General features: G+C 42.2%; 1 protein-coding gene across 3 annotated transcripts in view; it reads left to right on the top strand.

Annotated features, from left to right (window-relative positions):
- Window positions 1-19,025, top strand: part of LOC110533502 (galactosylgalactosylxylosylprotein 3-beta-glucuronosyltransferase 1) — a 52,713-nt gene that overhangs the window by 23,868 nt on the left and 9,820 nt on the right. For all 3 annotated transcript variants that reach the window (XM_036989898.2, XM_021617769.3, XM_021617768.3), the window contains exon 2: window positions 4,713-4,950. The gene's annotated coding sequence lies outside the window, so the exon portion shown is untranslated. The remainder of the gene's footprint in view (window positions 1-4,712; window positions 4,951-19,025) is intronic.

The following is a 19,025-nucleotide window of genomic DNA, read 5'->3' as shown; positions in this document are numbered from 1 at the left end:
AAAGCAACACAGCTGAACACACCATCCCCACTGTCAAACATGGTGGTGGCAGCATCATGGTTTGGGCCTGCTTTTCTTCAGCAGGGACAGGGAAGATGGTTAAAATTGATGGGAAGATGGATGGAGCCAAATACAGCACCATTCTGGAAGAAAACCTGATGGAGTCTGCAAAAGACCTGAGACTGGGACGGAGATTTGTTTTCCAACAAGACAATGATCCAAAACATAAAGCAAAATCTACAATGGAATGGTTCAAAAATAAACATATCCAGGTGTTAGAATGGCCAAGTCAAAGTCCAGACCTGAATCCAATCGAGAATCTGTGGAAAGAACTGAAAACTGCTGTTCACAAATGCTCTCCATCCAACCTCACTGAGCTCGAGCTGTTTTGCAAGGAGGAATGGGGAAAAAATTCAGTCTCTCGATGTGCAAAACTGATAGAGACATACCCCAAGCGACTTACAGCTGTAATCGCAGCAAAAGGTGGCACTACAAAGTATTAACTTAAGGGGGCTGAAAAATTTTGCACGCCCAATTTTTCAGTTTTTGATTTGTTAAAAAAGTTTGAAATATCCAATAAATGTCGTTCCACTTCATGATTGTGTCCCACTTGTTGTTGATTCTTCACAAAAAAATACAGTTTTATATCTTTATGTTTGAAGCCTGAAATGTGGAAAAAGGTCGCAAAGTTCAAGGGGGCCGAATACTTTCGCAAGGCACTGTATATACACACACACACACACAAAATGGGGAGAACGAGTGTTTGATACACTGCCGATTTTGCAGGTTTCCCCACTTACAAAGCATTTAGAGGTCTGTAATTTTTATCATAGGTACACCTCAACTGTGAGAGACGGAATCTAAAACAAAAATCCAGAAAATCACATTGTATGATTTTTAAGTAATTCATTTGCATTTTGTTGCATGACATAAGTATTTTATACATCAGAAAAGCAGAACTTAATATTTGGTACAGAAACCTTTGTTTGCAATTACAGAGATCATATGTTTCCTGTAATTCTTGACCAGGTTTGCATACACTGCAGCAGGGATTTTGGCCCACTCCTCCATACAGACCTTCTCCAGATCCTTCAGGTTTCGGGGCTGTCGCTGGGCAATACGGACTTTCAGCTCCCTCCAAAGATTTTCTATTGGGTTCTGGTCTGGAGACTGGCTAGGCCACTCCAGGACCTTGAGATGCTTCTTACTCCTTAGTTGCCCTGGCAGTGTGTTTCGGGTCGTTGTCATGCTGGAAGACCCAGCCACGACCCATCTTCAATGCTCTTACTGAGGGAAGGAGGTTGTTGGCCAAGATCTCGCGATACATGGCCCCATCCATCCTCCCCTCAATACGGTGCAGTCGTCCTGTCCCCTTTGCAGAAAAGCATCCCCAAAGAATGATGTTTCCACCTCCATGCTTCACGGTTGGGATGGTGTTCTTGGGGTCGTACTCATCCTTCTTCTTCCTCCAAACACGGCGAGTGGAGGTTAGACCAAAAAGCTCTATTTTTGTCTCATCAGACCACATGACCTTCTCCCATTCCTCCTCTGGATCATCCAGATGGTCATTGGCAAACTTCAGACTGGCCTGGACATGCGCTGGCTTGAGCAGGGGGACCTTGCGTGCGCTGCAGGATTTTAATCCATGACTGCGTAATGTGTTACTAATGGGTTTTTTTTAGCCTGTGGTCCCAGCTCTCTTCAATTCATTGACCAGGTCCTGCCGTTTAGTTCTGGGCTGATCCCTCACCTTCCTCATGATCATTGATGCCCCACGAGGTGAGATCTTGCATGGAGCCCCAGACCGAGGGTGATTGACCGTCATCTTGAACTTCTTCCATTTTCTAATAATTGCGCCAACAATTGTTGCCTTCAAACCAAGCTGCTTGCCGATTGTCCTGTAGCCCATCCCAGCCTTGTGCAGGTCTACAATTTTATCTATGATGTCCTTACACGGCTCTCTGGTCTTGGCCATTGTGGAGAGGTTGGAGTCTGTTTGATTGAGTGTGTGGACAGGTGTCTTTTATACAGGTAACGAGTTCAAAAAGGTGCAGTTAATACAGGTGGAGAACAGGAGGGCTTCTTAAAGAAAAACTAACATGTATGTGAGAGCCGGAATTCTTACTGGTTGGTAGGTGATCAAATAATTATGTCATGCAATCAAATGCAAATGATTTACTTAAAAATCATACAACTTGATTTTCTGGATTTTTGTTTTAGATTCCGTCTCTCACAGTTGAAGTGTACCTATGATAAAAATTACAGATCTCTACATATTTTGTAAGTCGGAAAACCTGCAAAATCTACATAAAGGGAACACTTAAACAACATAATGTAAGTCCAAGTCAATCACACTTCTGTAAAATCAACCTGTCCACTTAGGAAGCAACACTGATTGACAATACATTTTACATGCTGTTGTGCAAATGGAATAGACAACAGGTGGAAATTATAGGCAATTAGCAAGACACCCCCAATAAAGGAGTGGTTCTGCAGGTGTTGACCACAGACCACTTCTCAGTTCCTATGCTTCCTGGCTGATGTTTTGGTCACTTTTGAATACTGGCGGTGCTTTCACTCTAGTGGTAGCATGAGACGGAGTCTACAACCCACACAAGTGACTCAGGTAGTGCAGCTCATCCAGGATGGCACATCAATGCGAGCTGTGGCAAGAAGGTTTGCTGTGTCTGTCAGTGTAGTGTCCAAAGCATGGAGGCGCTACCAGGAGACAGGCCAGTACATCAGGAGACATGGAGGAGGCCATAGGAGGGCAGCAACCCAGCAGCAGGACCACTACCTCCTCCTTTGTGCAAGGAGGAGCACTGCCAGAGCCCAGCAAAATGACCTCCAGCAGGCCACAAATGTGCATGTGTCTGCTCAAACGGTCAGAAACAGACTCCATGATGGTGGTATGAGGGCCCGATGTCCACAGGTGGGTGTTGTGCTTACAGCCCAGATGAAAGCAGGTTCACACTGAGCACATGTGACAGACGTGACAGAGTCTGGAGACGCCGTGGAGAACGTTCTGCTGCCTGCAACATCCTCCAGCATGACCGGTTTGGCGGTGGGTCAGTCATGGTGTGGGGTGGCATTTCTTTGGGGGGCCGCACAGTAACTAAAGTTACTTAGAAAAAGTGTGTCTGATTATCATAATACAAAGGTAAGAAACATGACTGCAAGAACACATCACTCTCTGGAGTCAGATGATAACAGTGCAGTGAGATCTGTATAACAGTCAGAGTGAGTGCATCAAGTTAGTCCAGTGGTCAGGGAGAGAGAAACATATTTTTACCATGTCAAATTTGCCAAATATGTACTACACCAAATGGCAAACAAGTTGTGAACTACTGCAAAACACTACAAAGATTTAAATTTAGTTAAACTACCACCAAGCTACTGCAAAATAGAGTTAAATTGCTAGTTGAATTACACTTAGGAAATGACTCCCCAACACTGGTTGGAATATAAAGCATCATTCAAGAGAAGACTTTTCTCGCACAATGAGGTTAACAGAGCCTTTTTTTTTATAAAATGAAATGATAACATTTGTCAATGATTTTATTATCTTTTTGGATTAGGAAATAAGACAGACTTGTCAGTCAACAGGAGCCAACTGCCAGAATCAGATTTGAGTTTTTCAAGGATACCCTTCTCTCTGTCATCCTGTAATCTTATTTTGTGAGCTGCCTTCCATCGTCTTCTGTCATGGCCCTTAAAGTAAAATACCCTAACAAATATCTTCTTCAAAAAAGGAGACAGACGGGGTGCATGCCTTTTCAAGAACTGTCTGTCTCACCTGTCTGGTACTAAAGAATAAATGGGTTGTGAGATTTCAAACATGTCATCAGTTGTTGTTGGGGTTTTTTGTGACAAATTCTGAAGAAATCTGACAAATGTTTTCTTTGCTGAAGAGGTTATCGAGTCCAAAGCATATACAGAATTTGGTACATCATTCAATATAATATTATATTACTTCACTGATGAACAATTTATCTTAAAATGACTAATTCACTCATTCTGAGTACTCTTTTATTTCACATTGCCATTTTAATACAGTAGCTTTGATCTCGACTGGTCTAGTCTGTCACAGGGCAGGGAGTTCACAGACAGTTCCTCCTCATCCAAAACACCTGCTGCATGCACTCCTCAGAGAAACAACAGTATTCTATTCCCCATGCCAAAAGTATTTAGCTAATTTCCAGCTAAATTACCACTATCAGCATGTTCTTCAATCCAATCTTGATCCAATTTAGAAATGTCTCCCTGTACTGCCTCTCGTATAGTCGGTTTTCTTTTTTACCATCTGTGAAATTCCTTCGATTAGAGGATTATTTTTACCATGTCAAATATGTGGCAGTTTGGGGGCTTTAGGAATTCTGCTCAGAATGTGGCCCTTTCATAACGCTAGTCAGGAAATTAATGCGAATGAAAAGAAATGACACAACTGTCTGTCTGACTGCCCATGTGACTGCTGCTTGTACTGCAGATGAAAGACCTGAATGGTATGCATCACTCGCTTTGTTTTTCAATGCCTCATCCCATAAAATTCCGTTCAGAGGGCTGTGACATTTTTTACGTGATTTATTCCATTGTCCCACCATTGCCCCCCCCCCCCCCCCTTCTCCTTCCGTCAGCTTTCAACAATCACAGCCTTTGTTTTAGGAATGAGAAGCAGCATTCTTCCAGAGGGATGACCTCTTCTGTCTCCACAGGGGCTGGCATTGAGGAAGAGTACCCTGCTGCCGGTGGATCGAATACTCCCGCCCGAACGCACTGCCCGGATCAGCCTGCTCAGACTCATAGCTTCTCAGTGGGGCAAATCACTTTGTCTAGTTTACTGGAGAGAGAGGAGGAAGCTGACTTAATGGGTCCCGTCTGACACACTATAGCACCATCACCAGACACTACAGGATTTGCCTCCCTGAGAAGAGCAGCAGATCCAATGTCCTTGTGAGTATGACGAGTCATTCATGTTTGAGTTGCTGTGGCATTTGATTTCCCTCTTATTTTGGAATCAGTCCCAATCTCAACCACAGGAAAATAATGACCACCATCATAGAGTGTTGACACACATGGGGATGTCTGTTCTAGAGATTCTATTTCTATGATCTCAATAAGTCAAGAATGTTTAACCTGCTGTCCAGGTTCAGGGACTGATCCAATTGGATTGACCTGAGAACTACATGTCATGTAGGTCTGTGGCACAAATAGGTAGTATTTATAATGATGATTCGATAACTGCTTGGATGCCCATGCAGACCACTCATGGGAACACAAAGATTGGTTCCTACTGACCAGTGCAGTCAAAAATGTGATTTTCCTGTGTTCTATTTATATTTCCATACTATGAGGTTGAAATGATACTGTGAAATTGTGATGCCCGTTTAGTGTAAGAGCTGTTTGAAAAGACTGCCTGAAATTGAGCCTGTTTTTGTGGGATGGAGTTTTGGCCTTCCATGGCGACATCACCATGCAGTAAATTAGTTAATGTAACAATAAGAAAGAGAGTTCCAAATCTTTTGTCTAATAACAGAAGTTTTCAGTTTCCCCTCCCCACTCAGACCATTCCCAAACAGTCCTATCAAAATTGTTGCTTGAAAAATTGCTCTTTGAAAGCATCTATTTTTGTTTCTTTTTGACAATTTTAATTGAAAACAATCACCGTAATTATTGCATTTTATAATTGGCACTGATAACACTCCATGATGCTGTGTCATGCTGTATGCATGCAAAAAATGTCTGCATCTGTATGTGCACTTCACATATTAAAACCAATACATTAGTCTACTTTCTCTTTAACATTTAAAATGGACAACAATCCACTGTATTCCACGCTGACATATTTATAACCTTAACCTAAAGCATCTTTCCTGTCCTACTCCCACCTTGTGACGGTCGTTAATGCCGACAACATTGTGGATTTCCCCACTGAGACTGGGATTTAACACAAAAAGACCCCGGTCTGAGTGTTTTGATATCAGAAGTAGAAAGTTTACATGCACTTAGGTTGGAGTCATTAAAACTAGTTTTTCAACCACTCCACAAATTTCTTGTTAACAACCTAGAATTTTGCAAGTCTGTTAGGACATCGACTTTGTGCATGACACACGTAAAGTTCCCAACAATTGTTTACAGACAGATTATTTCACTTATAATTCACTGTATCACAAATGCAGTGGGTCAGATGTTTACATACACTATGTTGATTGTGCCTTTAAACAGCTTGGAACATTCCAGAAAATGATGTCATGGCTTTAGAAGAATGTACATATTTTGGGTCCATTGGAGGTGTACCTGTGGATGTACAGTGCCTTGCGAAAGTATTCGGCCCCCTTGAACTTTGCGACCTTTTGCCACATTTCAGGCTTCAAACATAAAGATATAAAACTGTATTTTTTTGTGAAGAATCAACAACAAGTGGGACACAATCATGAAGTGGAACGACATTTATTGGATATTTCAAACTTTTTTAACAAATCAAAAACGGAAAAATTGGGCGTGCAAAATTATTCAGCCCCCTTAAGTTAATACTTTGTAGTGCCACCTTTTGCTGCGATTACAGCTGTAAGTCGCTTGGGGTATGTCTCTATCAGTTTTGCACATCGAGAGACTGACATTTTTTCCCATTCCTCCTTGCAAAACAGCTCGAGCTCAGTGAGGTTGGATGGAGAGCATTTGTGAACAGCAGTTTTCAGTTCTTTCCACAGATTCTCGATTGGATTCAGGTCTGGACTTTGACTTGGCCATTCTAACACCTGGATATGTTTATTTTTGAACCATTCCATTGTAGATTTTGCTTTATGTTTTGGATCATTGTCTTGTTGGAAGACAAATCTCCGTCCCAGTCTCAGGTCTTTTGCAGACTCCATCAGGTTTTCTTCCAGAATGGTCCTGTATTTGGCTCCATCCATCTTCCCATCAATTTTAACCATCTTCCCTGTCCCTGCTGAAGAAAAGCAGGCCCAAACCATGATGCTGCCACCACCATGTTTGACATTGGACATGATGTGTTCAGGGTGATGAGCTGTGTTGCTTTTACGCCGAAGGTAACGTTTTGCATTGTTGCCAAAAAGTTCAATTTTGGTTTCATCTGACCAGAGCACCTTCTTCCACATGTTTGGTGTGTCTCCCAGGTGGCTTGTGGCAAACTTTAAACGACACTTTTTATGGATATCTTTAAGAAATGGCTATCTTTTTGCCACTCTTCCATAAAGGCCAGATTTGTGCAATATACGACTGATTGTTGTCCTATGGACAGAGTCTCCCACCTCAGCTGTAGATCTCTGTAGTTCATCCAGAGTGATCATGGGCCTCTTGGCTGCATCTCTGATCAGTCTTCTCCTTGTATGAGCTGAAAGTTTAGAGGGACGGCCAGGTCTTGGTAGATTTGCAGTGGTCTGATACTCCTTCCATTTCAATATTATCGCTTGCACAGTGCTCCTTGGGATGTTTAAAGCGTGGGAAATCTTTTTGTATAAAAATACGGCTTTAAACTTCTTCACAACAGTATCTCGGACCTGCCTGGTGTGTTCCTTGTTCTTCATGATGCTCTCTGCGCTTTTAACGGACCTCTGAGACTATCACGGTGCAGGTGCATTTATACAGAGACTTGATTACACACAGGTGGATTGTATTTATCATCATTAGTCATTTAGGTCAACATTGGATCATTCAGAGATCTTCACTGAACTTCTGGAGAGAGTTTGCTGCACTGAAAGTAAAGGGGCTGAATAATTTTGCACGCCCAATTTTTCAGTTTTTGATTTGTTAAAAAAGTTTGAAATATCCAATAAATGTCATTCCACTTCATGATTGTGTCCCACTTGTTGTTGATTCTTCACAAAAAAATACAGTTTTATATCTTTATGTTTGAAGCCTGAAATGTGGCAAAAGGTCGCAAAGTTCAAGGGGGCCGAATACTTTCGCAAGGCACTGTATGTCAAGGCCTACCTTTGCTTGACATCATGGAAAAATCAAAATAAATCAGCCAAGACCTCAGAAAAAAAAATGTAGACCTCCACAAGTCTTGGGATCAATTTCCAAACGCCTAAATGTACCACGTTCATCTGTAGAAACAATAGTACGCAAGTATAAACACCATGGGACCACGCAGCCGTCATACCACTCAGGAAGGAGATGTGTTCTGTCTCCTAGAGATGAACATACTTTGGTGCGAAAAGTGCAAATCAATCTCAGAACAACAGCAAAGGATCTTGTGAAGATGCTGGAGGAAACGGGTACAAAATTATCTATATCCAAATAACCTGAAATGCCGCTCAGCAAGGAAGAAGCCACTGATCCAAAACCACCATAAAAAAGCCAGACTACAGTTTGCAACTGCACATGGGGACAAAGATCGTACTTTTTGGAGAAATGTCCTCTGGTCTGATGAAACAAAAATAGAGCTGTTTGGCTATAATGACCATCGTTATGTTTGGAGGAAAAAGGGGAAGCTTGCAAGTTGAAGAACACCATCCCAACCGTGAAGTACGGGGGCCGCAGCATCATGTTGTGGGGGTGCTTTGCTGCAGGAGGGACTAGTGCACTTCACAAAATAGATTGCATCATGAGGAAGTAAAATTATGTGGATATATTGAAGCAGCATCTCAAGACATCAGCCAGGAAGTTAGTGCTTGGTCGCAAATGGGTCTTCCAAATGAACAATGACCCCAAGCATACTTCCAAAGTTGTGGCAAAATGGCTTAAGGACAACAAAGTCAAGGTATTGGAGTGGCCATCACAAAGCCCTGACCTCAATCCTATAGAACATTTGTGGGCAGAACTGAAAAGGCATGTGTGAGCAAGGAGGCCTACAAACCTGACTCAGTTACACCAGCTCTGTCAGGAGGAATGGGCCAAAATTCACCCAACTTATTGTAGGAAGCTTGTGGAAGGCTACCCAAAATGTTTGACTCAAGTTCAACAATTTAAAGGCAACGCTATCAAATACTAATTGAGTGTATGTAAACTTCTGACCCACTGGGAATGTGATGAAAGAAATAAAAGCTGAAAGAAATAATTCTCTCTACTATTATTCTGACATTTCACATTCTTAAAATAAAGTGGTGATCCTAACTGACCTAAAACAGGGATTTTTACTAGGATTAAATGTCAGGAATTGTGAAAAACTGAGTTGAAATGTATTTGACTAAGGTGTATGTAAACTTCCGACTTTAACTGTATATATAGTTTGGGTGAACTGGTGCTGTTCATTAAATAGATGACAAGGAGCTTTCAATCTTATTAAGTGCTAAATTAACCCCCTTTCCTTTCCCTCCTGTTAAACATTGAATAGACAATTGTGCATTTTATGCTGCCAGAGTACATCTGTACTTTGTCTTGACTTGATGGATTGGCTCTATTTCAATTTGAAGCTTTAAAAAAAATGGTTGAGGTCCTATCTTGGCTTCTTGATTTTTTTTTTTACATATAACAATATTGTTGTAGTCTAGACTTCAAGTTGATGAGATTGAGCTGCACAACATGAATGCATTCATGATCAGGATACATTCATCAGCAAAATGACCCTTTTGGTTCCTCAATCTGCAATCCACAACAGGAGGTTGGTGGCATCTTAAATGGGGAGAACAGGCTCGTGGTATTGACTGGAGCGGAATAACTGAATGGTATCAAATAAATCAAACACAGTTTCCAGGTGTTTGATTCCATTCCATTTGCGCCGTTCCGCCCATTATTATGAGCCGTTCTCCCCTCAGCAGTCTCCTGTGCAATCCACCCATATTGTATACCGGTAATATACATGAACTCAAGGTTGTGGGGAATGTCTCCATTAATGATATGGTAAAGGTTTATTCATATTTAATGAATGAGCATTTTTTTTGCCCGGTGTCCTATTGTCCTACTGCCAGGTGTCCTACTGTACCACAACCATTGTCGATGGCAATTTGACTTTACAGCCATCCCATTGACTTTGTGGCTGAGAGCCTGTATAGTATTGCAACAAGCAGCTCACAGCAGAGGCAATATGGCTGCCTTGATAAGTGTTGGCATTTGATTATTAAAAGACCCGCAAATGTTTCGCCGACTGAACCACCCGCATGGTCCAACCAGAGTTTATGGGTGGCCTGCTTACAGTTACCGGGCCATTCCCACATGTAACAAGGCCAACCCCAGTGGTTTCCATTAGTAAGGATCCCTGCTTCTTCCAGTGTGGTTTATGGTTTGGTCCTTGTCCAGCTCCTTCACTGAGTGTGAGTGTGTGTGTGTGTGTGGACACGCACGCGAGGCTCTTCGTGATGTCTCTGTCACCATGGAGCATGCAGTGAGACTTGCTGTCAGTCCCCCAAATCTATGGCATTCAGAGGACAAACTCCAGAGCTGCCAAGCATTTGAAAAAGTGGCTGTTATATCTACAGTACCTATCAGTTAGATTCAGTTTGCACATCTACTATATCTAGGCATCACAAAGCTGAAAAATATGTAACTATTAATTGGCGTCACTAGTAAGCACATAAGAGGTAGTGAGCATTTACAAACATCAATACAGTAAGTGAAACGAGGGAGGAACAATGAAAAAAGCTGGTTTGTTGTCAGATAAATCAGATACTGTAAGTGTTGTGTGTTGGGGGGTTTTCTCATTCCATCATTCCAATGTCCTCGGGGGGGGGGGGGGGGGTTTGATATAATTCTCTCACTCAGAAAAGCTTTGCATGTAAAACAAGCTGAGTTCACATCATGAATATAAACATTTAATATATCTATACTGGGTTGGCTTTGCTTGTCTGGCTTTTTAAGCTCAAGATTTTTAATACAAGTTTGTTTGCAGATTTGAATAATACCCCTATTATGACCTGTGGCTATATTATTCCAGTATGATACACTTTACAGTCCACTCACGTCTTAAAATACTGACACAAGAGAAAACACCATTGTTGTTCCTCTTTTCATCACTGTTTAGTGAGGAAGAACAAGGTCATGGTTTTGTCTTGACTCAGTCCAATCACATAATGACATCCATGGTATGTGCTTTGCTTACCACGCAAAATGGAGTCTGTAAACAAAAATAAAAAAATAGAATCGCCCTGCACCTCTTCTGAGGTCAGGCAGACAGGCAGCTTTTCTAGATGTAGCAGATGTGAAGTTACAGAACAGGGTCCTCATTTACAAGATGAGTGTACATGTTGTTACTAATTGTACAGTGGAAGCTGGACCAGGTAGGAAGTGAAAAATTGGCCTCCCTTGTAAATTTGTGGAAATTATAATGATTCAATCCTCCTAGTAAATAAAACTAGACTTAATATACTATCATCAAATAACTGCCTGTTGACGGGTGAGGGTTCCCTTTTGGGAACGACCCCTCCCACGTTCAGCTGGAACGTGGCGCATGGAACGCAAAAATATTCTTAGAAATATTTAACCTCCACACATTAACAAGTCCAATACCTCAAATGAAAGATAAACACATTGTTCATCTACCCAGCATGCCAGATTTTTTAAATGTTTTACGGCGAAAACACACCACATATTTATATTAGACCACCACCGAAATGAAGACAAGAGGCAGCCATTTTGTCCCAGAAAATATAAAATTCTAAAAGCAGGATTAAAAAATAAATAATTCACTAACCTTTTGAAAATCTTCATCAGATGACAGTAATAGGACATGTTACACAGTACATTTTTTTTTCAATAATATGCCATTTATATCCATAAATGTCCATTTACATTGAATTCATGTTCAGAAAATACTGAAAAATGTCCGCAGAAAATATAGATAGCGCCGCAAGATAACGTAAATAGACATCATAAACTTTGACTAAATATACATGTTCTACATATAGTTAGAAAGATACACTGCATCTTAATGCAATCGCTTTGTTACATTTCTTTTTAACGTTACAGAAATCGCTCACTATTCAATATTCTGAGACGGCGCTCAGACATAAGCAATATTTCTCCGCTATGTTGGAGTCAACAGAAACACACAATTTCAGCATAAATATTCCCTTACCTTTGATGGTCTTCGTTCAGAATGTACTGGAAGGGTTCATACTTACCCAAAACATTGTTTGGTTTCAAGTCTTGTGTCTTTGTATTAGCATCTGCTAACAATATCAGCTGAAATGCACCCAAAATTTCCTCTGGTCCCGAAAAGTTGCGCATCAAAACTTCAAAATTACATATTATATGTCGACTAAACAGGTCAAACTAAGTGCAGAATCAAGCTTTAGGATGTTCTAAACGTACAAAACAATTTTCAATTCAACCGGTCATTGTTAGTTCTCCTCCGGAGTGCTGGAACAAAGGAATGAATGGGACCAATTCGCGCCCTAACGCACAGGTATTTTCTCGCGACACGCACTCAATTCACTCCCATAGGGCCAAAACTCACGGGATTTGAATGATTAAACACTCTCCTGAATGAGGACATCTAGTGGAAGAAATAGAAAGTGTCCCCAGATCCATAGCTGGTTGGGAAGGGTGGGGGCGATCACGTCAAAGTTGCCCCAACTTTCATGATCCCAAAACTAGTTTGGAAGAATGCCTGCCCTGTGAGTTCTGCTATACTTACAGACATAATTCCAACGGTTTTAGAAGCTTTAGAGTGTTTTCTATCCAATAATAACTATTATATGCATATATTAGCAATTTTGGACAGATTTTTTTTCAGTTTACTATGGGCACGCAATTCCTCCAAAGGGGGCAGTATTCTGCCTTGCCCTAAGATTAAAACAGTAACATCTTATATTTTATGTTCATAGTCTGTTTTTAACTCTACCTATTTATATTTGCCAAACACAAAACATACACGGATCTTAGAAATGAGGCTAATGACAAATAGCAACACATTTTACTAACCTTCACCTGCTCATAGTTGTTTAATATCACATGATGCACACCAGATGATGTCATCAGTGTCACCGGATTATGTAATCGGAAACTCTTTGCTTTCTTTTTTTTTACTAGAAAACATAGCAACCTGCCATTTTCACAATTTGATATTGGGGTGGTGCTGAAGATATTGAATTTAATGTTGAAAAAGGGTGGAATTTTCCGTTAACAATGAATATAGATATTAGTCATGGTTGCTCTAATACCACATCAAACTGATTACATAATTATAATGCATAGTGTGTCAGCTTTAGGCTTGCCATGTAGTGCCATGTTGGAGCAATGCTGGACGTGTTCCCTTTCTAATGAGCCCCAGCCTCTAGCTAGGCTTGGTGTGGGCTAGCCTGTGCTAGGCTTGGTGTGGGCTAGCCTGTGCTAGGCTTGGTGTGGGCTAACCCTTGCTGGGCTTGGTGTGGGCTAGCCCTTGCTGGGCTTGGTGTGGGCTAGCCCTTTCTGGGCTTGGTGTGGGCTAGCCCTTGCTGGGCTTGATGTGGGCTAGTCCATGCTGGGCTTGGTATGGGCTGGCCTGTGTTGGATTGGTGTGGGCTAGTCTGTGTTGGGCTGTTTTAGGCTAGCTCGTGTTGGGCTGGTGTGGGCTAGCACATGTTGGTCTGGCGTGGACTTGGTGTAGACTAGCACGTGTTGGTCTGGCGTGGACTTGGTGTGGGCTAGCACGTGTTGAGCTTGGAGTGGTCCTGTTGGGTTGGTGTGGGCTTGGTGTGGTCGTGTTGTGCTGGTGTTGGCTTGGTATGGTCGTGTTGGGTTGGTGTGGGCCTGGGGCTGGTGTGGTCGTGTTGGGCTGGTGTGGGCTTGGTGTGGTTGTGTTGGGCTGGTGTGGGCTTGGTGTGGTTGTGTTGGGCTAGTGTGGGTTTGGTGTGGTTGTGTTTAGCTGGTATGGGTTTGGTGTGGTCGTGTTGGGTTGGGTTGGTGTGGACCTGGTGTGGTTGTGTTGGGTTGGTGTGGGCCTGGTGTGGTCGTGTTGGGCTGGTGTGTGCTTGGTGTGGTCATGTTGGGCTGGTGGGGGCTTGGTATGGTCTAGCCTGTGTTAGGTTTTTGTTCGCTAGCACATGATGGGCTGATGTGGGATTGTTGTGGGCTAACCTTGCCCACTGAATACCCACATGGGGTCAATGGGGTCATGTTGGCTGGGTTTACATTAACATAACTGTTATCATACAATCAACCAGTTGAACATGGTGGTTTGGTGTTAGGATTGCAGGCCAATTCTCTTTCCACAGGTTGGCCATAATATGACATTGTGCTGATACTGTCCTAATGGGTAATGTAGGCTATAATGATGTTGCATTAGGGCTCAGAGCTTTCATAAGGTTTGATTTAAAGTAATGTTTGTGTCTCAGACAGAAGTTTCTAATTTTCAAGTAATTTTTTCCAAGTTTTCGAAGTTGATTTCCAGGATACTCTGTAATACTCTGTACTCTGTCAATTGCCCTCCGGATATTAATTATACCTAATTAACAAAGAGACCCCCAACACAACTTGCCTAGCTCGAAAATTAGATACTGTGTCCCTTTGATCTCCCAGACTGAGGTTTATCCTCTTTAATCAAGGATTAATTACATCTAAAGAGCTGTGACTAACAAGCCTATCTGTCTTGTTCACACAGCGAAGGTGAGGAGAATGAAAAGAGGGTGGGTGGCTATTTTTTGTGCCTTATTTATCCCTCCTGTTTTGGTTGGAGATAGGTGGTAACTTAAAGAGGAGTATTTGATTTATGGAATACATATATCCTACCTGGCCAAATAGACAGTCTCTGAGCCCAATACACTATCTCTCTGTTTCCTTTTATGTTGATGCATTTAAATGTGTTTAGTTGTGAAATGTGTTAATCATGCTTTTGGGGAGCCAAGAGATCAGCGTTTGTGTTTGTCATCCTTTCAACCAAAACAGTCAGTCAGTTGGTTTGCACGTGAGTAGCTCTGGACAGAATGAGACAGAATCATTTCCTTAAACCCACAGAAATGATTTTAAGTCAAACATACTTGTGGATTTAAAAGGGATAGTTCACCCAAATTACAAATTACTGTTGTTTTCTTACATAATCTATCCCTTTAATTTGAAACAAACCCGATTATACTACTAGATTGAAGTCAGAGAGTAATACCTTAAGCCGACAGTACTGTAAAGTTTGCTAAAATGAGATCTCCCCGCAGATTTCACATCATGATCTAAGAAACACCTGGCATTTCTATGCTTACAGCTCTGTATAATTTCTCATTTTCAGATTTTGGGTTTACTGTCCTCCCCATTTATCCTTCCACCAGCTGCCAATAGTATAAGTAGTCAATTGAAACTAGATAATCTGCACAGAGAGGGAAGTACTAATGCTTTGAACCTGCACAATAACGATTTAAACATCAGATGTCATTCAAAAACCTAGGAATACAACCCATTTATGCTTTCTCAGATCATTATCAGTAGGAGCTATTCTTTATATGTAGTGTTCCAGCTTGCCTTTTTTATGAGGCAGAAAGAAATGAAAGCTTGCAGCCGTCTCTGACATATTTTCTAGGGGTGCAATGGCTTTGAAGGGGCAGCAGGTTCCTTTGCAAATGCTTTATCTCTGCAGAACACGTCTGGGAGCTATAGCAGAACCTCAATGGAGGGTTAGCATGTGGTGAATTCAGACAGATTTAACATTGCCGCAATGGTCGCCCGTTAGATGGCAGCTAGCTCCAACATGGGTCAACCCATCCATCTATGAACTGGATAAATCTAGCCCGTTTGAAAAGTGGAGAATTACTGTCACTGATTCTTTAGGTTCAACGCTTTATAATGAAGCCATGGTTCAGAAAGGTGTCTGCTAGCCCACACCAGCACAACACAAGCTAGCCCACAGCAATCCCACATCAGCCCTACACAGGCTAGCCCAGCAAAGGCACATTGGCCCAATGTTGGCAGCCTACTTGGGGACAACATTTGTGCCATTGTGGGCATGTTTTCTGGGAAGCAAAATTATGGGGCTGCCATTGGGCTAAAACACAAGTTCAGGATTGTGGCTTTAATCTAAAAACAATCCATATTCAGAGCTTAGATCATTTGTATTTTAATTCAGTCTGCAATGTAAATGGTAAAAAAAAAAAAAAAAAACTTATTGTTACGTTACTGTCATGTATTGTCATATTATGTCTTGTTCCTGTTCTTTCTCTTCACTCCGTCTCCCTCTGCTGGTCGTATTAGGTTACCTTCTCTTCCTCTCCTTCCCCCAGCTGTTCCTCATCTTCTCTAACTACCTCGTTCACCCTTTTCCCACCTGTTCCTTTTTTCCCTCTGATTAGGTCTCTATTTCTCTCTCTGTTCCTGCTTCTGTCTTTGTCAGATTCTCGTTTGAGTTTCTCATGCCAGAACCAAACTATCGTCTTGTTTGCTTCACCCTTGTCCTGTCCTGTCGGAATCTGCCTGTTCATCTGATGCTACGTGTGATCAGGTACCTCTGTCCTCTACGACCCGCGCCTACCCAGAGAGACCAGCAGTCTGTCGCCGCTAACCCAGCTATTCTCCTCTGCTGCTAAGAAGGGGACTCTAACCCAGCTATTCTCCTCTGCTGCTAAGAAGGGGGACTCTTCTGTAAATATCAGAAGGACTTTATGATTCATTTGTCGCCCTCTCTGCGGGTTGTCTATTCTGCCATTATATACATCTGAAGAGGATCTATGTCTTCCCTGTGTTTTGACATTAAAGGACTCTGTTTTTGTTAAACCGCTTTTGGGTCCTCACTCACGTGCATAACAGTTACAGCCTTATTCTCAAATTAATTAAATAGTATTCTTCTACACACAATATCCCATAATGACGAAGCAAAACTGGTTTTTAGACATTTTTGAATATCACATTTACATAAGTATTCAGACCCTTTACTCTACTCGGTAATTTTTTAGAAACACCTTTGGATGTGATTACAGCATAGAGTCTTCTTGGCACATCTGTATTTGGGGAGTTTCTCCCATTCTTCTTTGCAGATCCTCTCAAGCTTTGTCAGGTTGGATGGGGAGCGTTGCTGCACAGCTATTTTCAGGTCTCTCTAAAGAGATGTTCGATCGGGTTCAAGACTGTGCTCTGGCTGGGCCATTCAAGGACAGTCAGAGACTTGTCCCGAAGCCACTCCTGCATTGTCTTGGCTGTGTGCTTAGGGTCATTGTCCTGTTGAAAGGTGAACCTTCGCCCCAGTCTGAGGTCCTGAGCGCTCTGGAGCAGGTTTTCATCAAGGATCTCTCTGTATTTTGCTCCGTTCATCTTTGCCTCGATCCGGACTAGTCTCCCAGTTCCTGAAAACCATCCCCACAGCATGATGCTGCCACCACCATGCTTCACCATAGGGATGGTGCCAAGTTTCCTCCAGACGTGATGCTTGGTATTCAGGCCAAAGAGTTTAATCTTGGTTTCATCAGACCAGACAATCTTGTTTCTCATAGTCTGAGAATCTTTAGGTGCCTTTTGGCAAACTCCTAGCAGGCTGTCATGTGCCTTTTACTGAGGAGTGGCTTCCGTCTGGCCACCCTACCATAAAGGCTTGATTAGTGGAGTGCTGCAGAGACTGTTGTCCTTCTGGAAGGTTCTCCCATGTCCACAGAGGAACTCTAGAGCTCTGTCAGAGTGACCATCGGGTCTTGGTCACCTCCCCGACCAAGACCCTTCTCCCCCAATTGCTCAGTTTAGAAATAGTTTTGGTGGTTACAAACCTGTTCCATTTAAGAATGATTGAGAGGGCTCCTGGGTGGCGCAGTGTTTAAGGGCGCTGTACTGCAGCGCCAGCTGTGCCACCAGAGACTCGCTCAGTTCGCGCCCAGTCTCGTAACTGGCTGCGACCGGGAGGTCCATGGGGCGACGCACAATTGGCATAGCGTTGTCCGGGTTAGGGAGGGCTTGGCCGGTAGGGATATCCTTGTCTCATCGCGCACCAGCGACTCCTGTGGCGGGCCGGGCGCTGTGCACGCTAACCAAGGTTGCCAGGTGCACGTTGTTTCCTCCGACACATTGGTGCGGCTGGCTTCCGGGTTGGATGCGCGCTGTGTTAAGAAGTGCTGCTTGGTTGGGTTGTGTATCGGAGGACGCATGACTTTCAACCTTCGTCTCTCCCAAGCCAGTACGGGAGCTGTAGCGATGAGACAAGATAGTAGCTACTAACAATTGGATACCACGGAATTGGGGAGAAAAAAGGGGGTAAACATTTTTTTTTAAACACACAAAAAAATTATGATTGAGGCCACTGTGTTCTTGGAGGAACTGTAGACATTTTTTTGTACCCTTCCCCAGATCTGTGCCTCAACACAATCCTGTCTCGGAGCTCTACGGACAGTTCCTTCGACCTCATGGCTTGGTTTTTGCTCAGACACGCACTGTCAACTGTGGGACCTTAAATAGACAAGTGTGTGCCTTTCCAAATCATGTCTAATTTATAGATTTTACCACAGGTGGACTTCATTAAAGTTGTAGAAATACCTCAAGGATGTTCAATGGAAACAAAATGCACCTGAGCTCAATTTCAGGTCTCATAGCAAAGGATCTGAATACTTACGAAAATAAAGTATATCTGTTTTAAATTTTTAATACAATTGCAAAAATGTCTAAAAAGCTGTTTTTTCTTTGTCATTATGGGGTATTGTGTGTAGATTGCTGAGGATTTTTTTTCAATTAATCAATGTTATAATAAGGCTGAAACGTAACTCTCCGAAGGCACTATATATATATATATATATATATATATATATAGTGCCTTCGGAGAGTTACGTTTCAGCCTTATATATATATATATATATACACACACTGCTCAAAAAAATAAAGGGAACACTAAAATAACACATCCTAGATCTGAATGAATTAAATATTCTTATTAAATACTTTTTTCTTTACATAGTTGAATGTGCTGACAACAAAATCACACAAAAATAATCAATGGAAATCAAATTTATCAACACATGGAGGTCTGGATTTGGAATCACACTCAAAATTAAAGTGGAAAACCACACTACAGGCTGATCCAACTTTGATTTAATGGCCTTAAAACAAGTCAAAATGAGGCTCAGTAGTGTGTGTGGCCTCCACGTGCCTGTATGACCTCCCTACAACGCCTGGGCATGCTCCTGATGAGGTGGCGGATGGTCTCCTAAGGGATCTCCTCCCAGACCTGGACTAAAGCATCCACCAACTCCTGGACA

Source organism: Oncorhynchus mykiss, chromosome 10 (assembly GCF_057628025.1).
Source record: "Oncorhynchus mykiss isolate SJ-2025 chromosome 10, ASM5762802v1, whole genome shotgun sequence".
Lineage (NCBI taxonomy): Eukaryota > Metazoa > Chordata > Actinopteri > Salmoniformes > Salmonidae > Oncorhynchus > Oncorhynchus mykiss.
Note: the sequence above shows the minus strand (reverse complement) of the source record. Positions and strands in the feature narration are given on the sequence as shown.